At 41.4% G+C, this 11,827-nt stretch overlaps 1 long non-coding RNA gene across 1 annotated transcript; it reads left to right on the forward strand.

Annotated features, from left to right (window-relative positions):
• Positions 1 to 591: 591 nt before the first annotated feature.
• LOC310840108 lies at positions 592 to 2,528 on the forward strand. Its single transcript, XR_014561808.1, has 2 exons — positions 592 to 1,531; positions 2,386 to 2,528. It is a non-coding gene; the product is annotated as an uncharacterized lncRNA (long non-coding RNA).
• The last annotated feature ends 9,299 nt before the right edge of the window (positions 2,529 to 11,827 follow it).

Consider the following 11,827-nt stretch of genomic DNA (forward strand, 5'->3'; position numbering starts at 1 on the left):
ACGAGGAACAAGGGGGTAATAAAGATCTACATCAGAATCTGCTGCCCCTGTGGATCCTGCCACCTGAGGAGGTCACCTCACCTTGCCTCATGAGCCCTGCTGGCCCCTTCCTGCCAAAGGAGCCCAGGAGGCCAACACACCAAGAACAATATCATTATAACATTGTAAAAGCCTTTCGGAATGCCGAGGAACCTTCTGGAATGCTGGGGACAGAATTGTTGCTCCTTTTGCCACTTCCCTTTTTGTGCGCTCCAAGCGATCACTTAGAGCCTCCCCTTGGGAAAAGGATAATGGGGGGGATGCGGTGGGTTCTGCAATTGCCAGGCAGGCCTGGTCCAGGACCCTGGCGGGCCAGATCTGGCACACGGACCGTAGTTTGAGCTCCCCTGCCCTAGACTCGCAGGTAGCAGGGACTGTACTTTTTAATGGTAGCACCACAACTGAGGAATTCCTGCTCCTAATTATTATTATTTATTTGTACCCCACCCATCTGGCTGGGCTTCCCAGCCACTCTGGGCGGCTCCCAAACAAATATTAAAACAATACAGCATTAAACATCAAAAACTTCCCTAAACAGGGGGGGGGGGGGAGTTGAAGCCTCCATTTATAAAGAAAAAACATTGTTATATAAACCAAACCCCCCCAAGCAAACCTGCAAAAACTGCAACATCGCACAATAACCTACACCACAATGTTGCCTTGAAGTTTCACTAAGCAGAGGGAAATTTCTTATTGTATTTCACAACTACTCATCCGGTTTCAAATTCATAACATATTTACTCACTTCCATGCTATCATTTGGGGCCTCCAATTTTGTATTTAAGGGGGCTTATGTGTACAGTGGGAAGGGGTGAGGCAGGGATGGGTGGTGAAAACTTGATGCAAAACAGCCAAAAGTTAAATAGAGACCCTTCTGTGCTATTCTGGATACTGTATCTAAAAGAAGCTGAATGTTGAAAGATTTAGCATAGATAAAATAAAGTACTTCTTCAGTGCAGAGTTAATCTATGGAACTCACTGCCACAGGACAATCAGACAAATTCATGGAGGATAAGGCTGTCAATGGCTGTGTTCTCCCTCCAATTTTGGAGGCAGTGTGCCTTTGAATACCAGATGCTGGGAACTGCAGACTGGCCACTGTGAGAACAAGATGCTGGACTAGATGGGCCACTAGCCTGATCTAGGAGGCTCACCTTATATTCTTATTTATTTGTATTAATTACTATATAGCATACAATAGACTACTTAAAAAATAAGTGTCTATGAATGTGTCTTATGGCAATGTCTTTGCAGCCGTTGGCCAGAAAAGGGGTAAGTAGGTGCTGGGTTGTTATAATTTTCTCAGAATTTGGGTAGAATATGGCCTTCACATACCTAACCTCCTTTATCTTTTCAGGCATTAGGGACTGGCTTTTTTAAAAATATAAAGCTGAACATTCAGAGAAGAGGCACAGAATATCCATGAATGGCACAGCCCGCCCCAAGCATGCATTCCCCCCCCCCCAAAAAAAATCTGGGCTTCACAAACCAAGTGAGAATTACATGATTTATTATATCCTTGTTTTTTTAACAATATTGGGGAGGGATGAGAGCCTAGGTCAAAAGCTTTGCTTGTGCGAGGTGCCCCAAATCCTGGAGAGCAGCCATGGGACGGAATAAGTAGCAATACTGGATTACATGAAGTGGTCTGACTCAGAATAAGGCAGCTTCAAAAATAAGTCATGCCAGACCACTCTGATTTCTTTTTTTGATGGAATTACAAACTTGGTGGATCAGGGAAATGCTGTGGACATAGTGTATCTTGATTTCATGATATTGATGCACCAAACACTCAGGCAGAGCCATGTCCCATATTTTTTCTAACCCTCCCTTTTCATGGTAAACTCCAAAGTTTCCAGTGTTGGCCAAGCATGCTACTACAGGTGATAAGTGCCACTGGAGAACTGTTACAAAATTCGAGAAGTACAAATGGTTGGATTTGATTTGCGAATGGTTTTGCAAACTGTTAATTAGGTAAGCTTGCCTTTAAATGCAGACTGAATCAAATTTCTACCCCATCCCTATCCCTGATCCAGTCCGAGTGACAGTAACTCTCCAGATCCAAGACAGAAGTACTTTCTCTTGTTTGCTCCCTGAGCCTTTTTACTGGGCATGTCGTGGGGCTGAAGCTGCTCACCAAGGCAGACTCAAAGTTGCCTTTTAAAATATAATTTATTAATGTAAAGGATAAGAAACAAGAAAAAAACAGAAGCACAATATACATGTTGAAAAATAACCACCTCCAAAGTCAACAAGATCAAATACTGCAACTGCACTCAAACAAATGAAATATATATATATATATATATATATATATATATATATATATATCCTGTTTTTCTTCAGATCATGGACCAGAGAACACTTGTGTAACTGCTAAACATTCCTTAAACCCACAACACTGTACAAGAAATTGAGGAACCATCTTAAATTTACCATTCTAAACCTCAGGCAAGTTGTTAGTTTCAATAAATCAACTTGTATGCCAACTTGTATTCATTAATCAGTACTTTGAAACAATTATCTTTCATCTCCAACTCTGTGCACCCAATATTCTTGCTGAAACTAGTACATTAAATATTGTTTCAGTCTGTATTTGAATTTAAAAATTGAGAGGAAAAATGTTAGTTTATAATTGCTCTTTTTAACATGGGCTGAGTATAAAAGAGATATCAAAATAAAATTGATATCTCTTTGCCACACTCAGCATAATCTGAATATATAAGGGCTAACAAAATTATATGGATGTTTTGCCAGTCATTAAACTGGAGTAGCCAATGTGGTACCTTCCAGATGTTATGAACTGACTGTTATCTATCTGTCTCGGGATGCCTTCAAGGGCAAAGTCAAACTATCCAAGAGTTATAGTGCCTGTGGCTGTAGAGACCAATACAGAAGAGACATGTTTGGTTACAGCTGGGGCAGATGAAGGTGTCCAGCTGAGCTGATGCATGTGTATCATGGTGTTTTTTCTGTCTGCACTCCTCCCAGCTGTCTTTCCTCCTCTGGTCATTGCAGTGGATACAAGACCTGATTGTCTCCAGGTGCTGCAGTTGTCTGCAAGGGATTCCCACATGGGGTTCATGTTGCCAGCCTTCATGTCATGTTTGCAGACACCTTTGATGTACAAAACTGATCTACCAACAGGCCTTGTGAATCCTGCCATTTTCCATTCTGTGGGTGTGACCAAGCCAGTGTAGACATCCCTGAGACAGGAGTGTGAACATGCTGTGGGCTTGGGACAGCACATCTTTGCTTGGGACTCTGTCCTGCTGTGTGATGCCCAAAATCTTCCTGAGGCATCGTTCCCGGCAGGCGTTATCAATACAATTTTAATAGAACAAAACAATCCCCTCCTCATCTCATAGAGAAGATAAGGGGAGTCTAAAGTACAATGTAATAAAACAAAAACAAAGTAAAAACATTAATCTGTCAGTTTTTAAATGTTTTATTATGTTTTTATATATGTTAGAAGCTGCCCAGAGTGGTTGGGGCAACCCAGTGAGATGTGTGGGGTATAAATAGTAAAATTACCATTATGGACTGGGTCGTCCCTATTTTCATCAGAGTAATGTTGGGGAGTATGCCACCATCCTTCTCCAAATCACTCCCCCTCAAAACGTATTCAGAATGCCTGTCAGGATTCTATATATGTGTTTACATGTAACCAGCAAATTAATTAATTAATGCAAAGTATGGATGATTACATGTGTGATGCAACATGGGCTATAAAAGCTTTTCTTCTTGCTCAACAACTGCTGTCTGGGATTGCTGGAGCTGACAATTAAGGACAATTAAGGTCCCTGAGTTCATCACTTTTTGTTCAATCTGTTTTTTGAACAGTTGCACAGTTGCTGGCAAGCAGTAGAATTCACCCTATAGGCATCTCTGTAATCCTCAGTGCCTCAGGATGTGCAATGCAAGAACTGCTTCTTAGGATGCTAACAATCAGGGGTGGGTCTTCTCATAAGGCTAGACTACAACTCCCATCTTTACTGGCCATTGGCTACACAGGCTGGGATGATGGGCTATGGTACTACACCTGTCTGGACAGGAGAGCTGTCAGAATGCCTGTGAGTCATTGTTTGTGTCTCTGTGGCCAGGGAGAAGTGGAAAATATTGTCCACTTCATTATTTTCTTGTATAATTCTCCTGGAGTAGATTTCTCAAAGGAGTTCCCCAGATAGTTTCCTTTTAAGCAGTGAGGAGAAAATTGGTTATTTGTTGATGAATGGGGATGAATACACTGCCTGTAAGGTTTCTAGGTTCACCTTTGCAGCTCAGCAAAGGCAGGATTTCTTTGCACAAAATGGGGTGCTGATTTTATTTGGCACTGTTGCACTGGAGTCACATTCCCATAGATAACTTATGATTTAGAGCAGTTTATCTTCGGGCGTCATAGGACTGTCAGTATTTTGTGGGAGTGATTCAAGGGCACACTGGGAAAATTAGGTTTGAGCCAAACAAACAGAGCTGGAAGAGGGAAGACACAACTCAGACCTCCTACACTTCAGAGCATCACAGAGCTGGAGCAGAGGCAGATTTAGGGAGGCGCAACCGGTTTGGTTGCCCTGGGTGCAGAGCCTTGGAGGCGCCACAGAGACCCCGCAACTGTGAGGTAGACTGGAAGGCAAGAGACAGAGGGGCACCAAATTTTGGCATCACACAGAGCGCTGATGAAATGTGAGATCCCATCATGGTCCGCCAATGGCCATAGAACTCGTCCACACTTCCCCTTGTCCTGTGCCTAGAAAGCATAGGTCTGGGTCCATGCAGTTTCCCCTGTCCTGCTCCTTTCCCAGGGGAAACTCGAACTTTGGTGCTAAATGGGAGCAAATGTTACTCTGGGGGAAAAATTGCTGTGCTCTGACTGAGTGCTAAAAAATGATTTTCCCTGGGGAAAGCAGATGATCCCAGAGGCATAAGGCACGCAGGCTCAACCTGCATGATACATATAAAGCAGTCTCAAAAATAAGGAGGAGGCTGCAAAGAACCACATCAAAAGCAATGTGTTTTATACACTTCCAGATGACACGTGATTTCTATTCACCACCTCTTGCTACGCCCCTGCTAATTTTCCTATTCATTACATGTTTTCCAATATCCTCTTTTATCTGTCTACAAAACAATTCAAGATCAATCACAATTGCCATGCTTAGCCGATTCTCATTTCATGCATACAATGGCCACCAGAGATTCTAAGAGATTATCCTTTTCAGAGTTCCAGAACGATCATTCACTATCTAAAAACAGCTAGTTCTGTACTGTAAAAGGTGGGCAGACACAGGCCTTTTTGGTTTAGGTAGGTCATAGACTCTAAAGAAAATGGAAATTATACTGTTTTATGACATTATTATTATTATTATTATTATTTCCATCAGCTAGAGGGTCCCATGGCTGTAGAAGTGGAGCTGAGAATTGTGTTGTATCTGGCTATCCTTCCTATTATAACAGACTCATCACAGCTATCTGCCAATCACCCATTCCCACCACCCTTCTGAGTAATACCCCTCCCCACCCTCTCACTGTTTCAGTGTATCTGAAGAAGTGTGCATGCACACGAAAGCTCATACCAAGAACTAACTTAGTTGGTCTTTAAGGTGCTACTGGAAAGAATTTTTTTTGTTTTGACTATGGCAGACCAACACGGCTACCTATCTGTAACTTCCTATTATAGTTCTGAGATGACAGATGTTAGCAGTCACCAACTATTGTTTTTTAACCACTTTCATTCTTTTGATGTTTTCTGCATCTGTAGATCAAATGTATATTCTTCTGTGCTGATTTTAGCTTTGTGTTAACACTATTCAGTTGGCATGTGTCCTGCTTGGAAGTCACTAACATTGCCTAGGCGAGGTTTCCGGTTTCCAGTAATCCTCTCCCTTCAGCACAGTTTCCAGGAAACCCCTTATGTTAAAGGAAAAATGGAAGAATAGCACTCGAGGTGATTGCTCAAGCTCATTGTGGCTTTGTGTGGGGATGTGCAGGAATGGAGGGGGATGAAGTGTGAGTGTGGAGTAAGAGAAAGTAGCAGGGGCAGGGCAGGGGAGCGAGAATAGCCCTGCAATGCGAAAACTGCAAACTCACATTCTCATTGCAAAATCTAGAGAAAGAAAAACAAGCCCTCACTGTGCCTGTCACTGTGGGTTTTCAATAACATGTGTCTGATGCACATTTTTCACCTGACTCTGCTGCAGATACCACCTCTTCATTTAGCTGCACATGCCATTCTTTTCACATATTTGTTTACCATCCCCACTGAAACTGGAAGGGCAGCTGGTGCAGGTAATAATTTTGCATAAGATTCATAGTTCATAACATGCAGGGCTGCCGGTCCCAAGCAATGAATTCTGGTCAGGAGAAGGAACGACTCAAGGGCACATCCACAAAGGCCACCTTCCTGAATTCCTCATTCAGTGTTTTGTTGCTAAGCTTGGGAACACAGGCATCCACACATACCGCTGCACAATGAGTGATGGTGTGAAGTGGGTATTGCTGATCATCAAGTTTTGTAGTCAGAGATCTCCATCTGCTGTTAAGCTGCAGTGACAGAGCTGAAGCTGTATGAAGTTTGGGTGAGGATGAGATAAAGGAGTAGCAAAGGAATGCACCAGATCTTCTGCCCAAACCTTGTGCATTTATTTTTTAATTATTCTATTTATTTCTGAAAGGTCTTTCCCCCTATCTAAAATATAAATCAGGCAGTTTTCTTTACAAAAGAAGCAGCAGCAGCAGCAGCAGCAGCAACATAGGTCTAAAAAACCTGTATGTTCAAGAGCAGACAAGGAAAAAGTGATGGGGAGGAGTTAGCAAAAAAGACAGGGCTTGGGTGCACGAAAGTCCGTCTGAGGGGCATAATTTGTCTGCACTCACAGTAAACAGATACCTGTGTGCATGCCCAGCCCACAATGGATCTCACGTTTCTGGGAGTCGGGGAGAGTGTGGAATTCTTGACTTAGGTGAGGGGACAACAACACACATTACATCCCATCAAGCCCCACCCACTAATGAGGAACAGCATTTAATTGAAGGCACTCTTTTCATGTGTGTATGAAAATACACAACGGCACACATGGAAAAACTAGGTCTGTGTGACCCACAGGCGCATTAGCAATCTGGTGTGTACATAGCCTCAGAGCCACTCCCACATACCAATGCTGGCCTCCTAGGCAGCTTACAAAGTTTTATATAAAAAAAGGTCTAAATATGCAATTTAAAAAATCTTGAAACAAAGATGAGATTCAAGGGACAAAGCTGACTGAAAATATTATATTTTAATTTATAAGTTTCTGCGAGTAAAATTTTTGAATGTTAAAGTCTGGACATTGGTTTAATTTCCAAAGAAGGGTGTCACACATATATATGATTTAAGCTGCTTTTCTGCATTTTCGCTACTCTTACTTCAACAAGGGACTGAACAATAGGTGAAGTTTAATGAGCAATAGCCAGTAAAATTCAGGAGAGGTCCTGTTTCAAATGTGTTTGTTACCAAAAATTTATTTCCACACCTTTCTGGAGTGTAATTCTAACCCAGTTTCCCATAGTTATGAACAACAAATAAATTTGCCTTCCCTGAGCGCTGACTGAAGTAAACAAATCACTGATAAGACTTTCTGGGAACCATGACAAAGCCAAAAGTAACAGAAAGTCAGCTGATCAAACCATATCAGAAGAAGGCCTGTTTGAATGCTGAATGCTTCAGCCAGAACTCACACAAATGCACAGGAGACAGGAATGTTTACTCCATGCGGTCATTTCAGCACTCTCTCTTAATCCCAGATGCTCTCTTTCTTGAGATGTGGAGATTTCAGAAAGCATGGAATTGGCGACCTAGGGTGTGTTATGAGTGCATGCAAGAATCAATCAAGATCTTTGACTCTTACTTTGGATCTTGTGGGGCCTCTTCAACCTCATACTCAAATTGTTGTTTCTTCCTCCTTTTTCTAACTTGTCTCAGAGTTTGGTATTATTTTGGGTTGCCATATTTCGAAAAGTGTAAGTGAAACTTTTGGCAAACTTGTTGAGCTTTTTTGGCAAAATCACAAGGAAATTGGACATTTTCTGAGCTTTTTCTGAGGAAAATTGGCAAAAATGCCACTGCCAACATGGGCTGCCATATGTCTGGACATTTAGCCAATTTCCGCCTGGACACTGCTTGCGGCTGCAGTATTCCAATCCTAGTATTATTTCTCAGAAGCATAGATCAAAACTTGAGTGTGTTCATCTCACCTGCAACCCATATGGTAATTCTAGGTGACTTGCAATTGGCTTGTAGCTGAATTTAAATCTGAACCATTTTGCAGCAGCTCGCTTGCTAGATATTCTACAAACTTCAGAAAAAGTCCATTGCTAGCACTGTACAACATCTTCCATTGTACTATAGAATGCCAATTTTCTGCACGCCAAAAACCCTGGCCAAAACAATCAAGTGTTCCAAGATTTGTCATCAGTATTGTTCTTCTGATGCAACAAAACATGTATGTCCCCAACTGCATACCCTCCAACATTTCTCAAATGAAAATAGGGACATCCTATTCAACAACAACAACGTTATTTATACACTGCCTATCTGAATGGGTTGCCCCAGTCACTCTGGGCTGCTTCCAACATGTATAAAAACCTAACAAAACATTAAACATTAAAAAACTTCCCTATACACAGATGACTTCTAAAGGTTGTATAGTTACATATCTCCTTGGCTCAGGGGCAAGGTTGTCTTGGTTGTCATCCCATATCCTCCAAGATTTCTCTGATGAAAATAGGGACGTCCCATTCCATAGTGATAGTTTTACTATTTATACCACCCACATCTTACTGGGTTGACCCAGCAAACCTGGGCTGCTTCCAACATTAAAAAAAACCATAACAGAGCATTAAACATTAAAAAACTTCCCTAGGCAGGATTGCCCTACCCTCCAACATTTCTCTGATGACAACAGGGACTTCCTAAGGAGAAGCGGGACATTCTGGGACCAAATCAGAAACTAGGATGGCTTCTTTAAATCTGGGAATGTCCCTGGAAAATAGGGATATTTGAAGGGTCTGGTCTTTACAGCCACAGCAGGTGCTGTAACCTTCCAACAGCAAAAATAAAAACTCACCTCTTTTGAGGTTGAATATATTAACCACTGAGGGCACATTTTTCACCACTTACTAGTCTTCTCTTATAATGTAGAGGAGAAAACACTCAGCTACTTGAGTCTTTGGAGAAATCATGTGATACAACCTGCTGTGATCCATGTTGTTGTAAATTATCACTGCAATAGTCCAGTTAGAAGGGGCACTGTAATTTAAGTCAGACACAATACCATCTTCTCTCACTTTTCCTGACCACCTCTTTTTCCCTCTCTGTGTTTGTGAAAGGAACTATCTGTGGTACTTCAACGGGCTCTGCAGCCTGTGCTGGAAGGAAGGAAGGAAGGGAGGGAGGGAGGGAGGGAGGGAGGGAGGAGTCCCTGCTGACCTGATCAGTGGTCAGCACAAAAGTGAATATTCTCACGCCACAATCAACTGAAGAACATCAGGAAACAGTCACTGCTGAAGCCCTCCCATTAACCTTCCTTAAGACACAGAAAACTGAACTTTTAAGGATGAATATGTTTCATATTTCTGACGAATGAGCAGCTCCAAGTTACTGTGGAGACTGCAACTTTCATAGATGCCCATCAATATATTTGACATGGCTTCTATATGAAAGCTTGTTTCTGAACCTCACTATCAATATATGCTCCAATATTTAGCAGCATGGCACTAGAGGAAAAAAAGTTAACAGCTTCTCTGTTTTTTCAATGTATCTGAGAAATCACATCATGAATGTAGTACAAAGCTGGATTTTTATTGTTCTGCTATTATTTATGAGCATGAACATGTGGACTCATTCATGCAATCTGTCATCTTAGGGATACAACTTCCCACTCGTCATCAGTGACGTAGTATGCTTTCTTAATTCTCTGTAAATGTGGGGCAAAAAGCCGAGAATTAAATTTAAGTTGCTAACAGACTTAAAAGAAAGAGGCGGCTTTGCCCTGCCGGATCTAAAGCTATATTACGAGGCCTCTTGTCTCTGCTGGACGAAAGAGTGGATTAAATTGGAGAATAACGAGTTGCTGGATCTAGAGGGATTCAACAATAGATTTGGGTGGCACGCCTACCTATGGCACGAAAAAAAGAGAGCCCACAAGGGCTTTGAGAACCACATCTTTCGAGGCCCCTTAATTGAAGTATGGGACAGATATAAAAATCTGCTAGAACCTAGAACACCACGCTGGCTATCACCCCTAGAAGTAAAGAGCATAAAGAGACCAAATAGGGGAAATAGGTGGATAACATATGATCAACTGTTATATAAAGAAGGGGGAAAGTGGAAAATAAAATCGTATGAGCAGGTGAAAGAATATGTAGATGATTGGATGCTCTATTTCCAAATGAATGAGGTGTTTAAAAAAGACGGTAAAGAGCGAGGTTTTATGGAGAAGGAATCGATATTTCAGAAAGAGGTTATAAATAATGATATGAAAAATCTATCTAAAGTGTACAAACTGCTGCTAGACTGGAACCTGGCAGACGAAGAGGTTAAGTCGGTAATGATCAGTTGGGCAAAGGATGTGGGCCATAATATAGAATTCGAGGAATGGGAAAAACTATGGAAAGAGGGTTTAAAATTCACTGCATGTATGACGTTAAAAGAGAACACGATGAAAATGTTCTATAGATGGTATATGACACCGGTGAAATTGGCGAAGATGTATAAGACATGCAATAGGTGCTGGAAGTGTAAGGATAAGGAGGGCACGTTTTATCACATGTGGTGGGGCTGCGGGAAGGTGAAAGACTTCTGGGAAAAAATATATAATGAGTTAAAGAAGATTTTAAAATATACGTTTAGGAAGGAGCCAGAGGTCTTTTTGTTAGGAATGGTGGGAAAGGAGATTAAAAGAGAGGACTGTAAATTTTTTAGATACGCAATTACGGCTGCAAGAATGGTATTGGCCCAGAGATGGAGACAACAGGATATACCGACTGTAGAAGACTGGAGAACAAAATTGCTAGAATATGTAGAGCTAGATAAAATGACAGGGAAGATCAGATACTTAAGAGACCAAAAGTTCATCGGGGACTGGGAGAAATTTGTAGAGTATCTGGATAGCATAAGTAAAGGACAGATGACGCTTAAGGGATTTAAAGAAGCACTGTAAAAAAGCAGCAAGTATTGTCTAAAGGGAATAGGAGGAAAAGAGATAAATAATGTCAATACAAGTTTGAGGAATGCGTAAAGAATGTGATGAACACGGATGATTTACGGGACAGCTGAGGGAAGTTCAAAAGAGAAAGAAGTTAGGAAAACGATATGAAATTATTATATTTTTTTTTTGTTGTTGTTGTTTTGTTCTGTGTTATGTTCTATGTACTATGTTTAATAATAAAAATTCATTTGGAATAATTCTCTGTAAATGTGGTCATACTAAATTTAAATATTTCTCCCACATAGAACCTCATCTGACGCATCAACTGAAGAGGTTGGCATTGGGTGAGAAGTGCTTGGAGACACATTTGAGGAGGCGGAAGAAACTCAGCCACATCAGTAAGCAGAAGCGGAGGGGGCAGGTGAGTGAATGCTAGTTTCTTTCTCATCTAAAGGCCTACGTCATTAATTGCACCATGAAATGCCTCATCTGCTGATGCACAGAACTGATGCGTCACAGTGAATGTACACAAATAACTGGCTGCAGCACAAATTCATTTAACAAACCTAATCACCACAATTCTGACTGTGTACTCAAATGCAAGT

The sequence above is a fragment of the Podarcis gaigeae genome, assembly GCF_964106915.1.
Source record: "Podarcis gaigeae genome assembly, chromosome: 2".
Lineage (NCBI taxonomy): Eukaryota > Metazoa > Chordata > Lepidosauria > Squamata > Lacertidae > Podarcis > Podarcis gaigeae.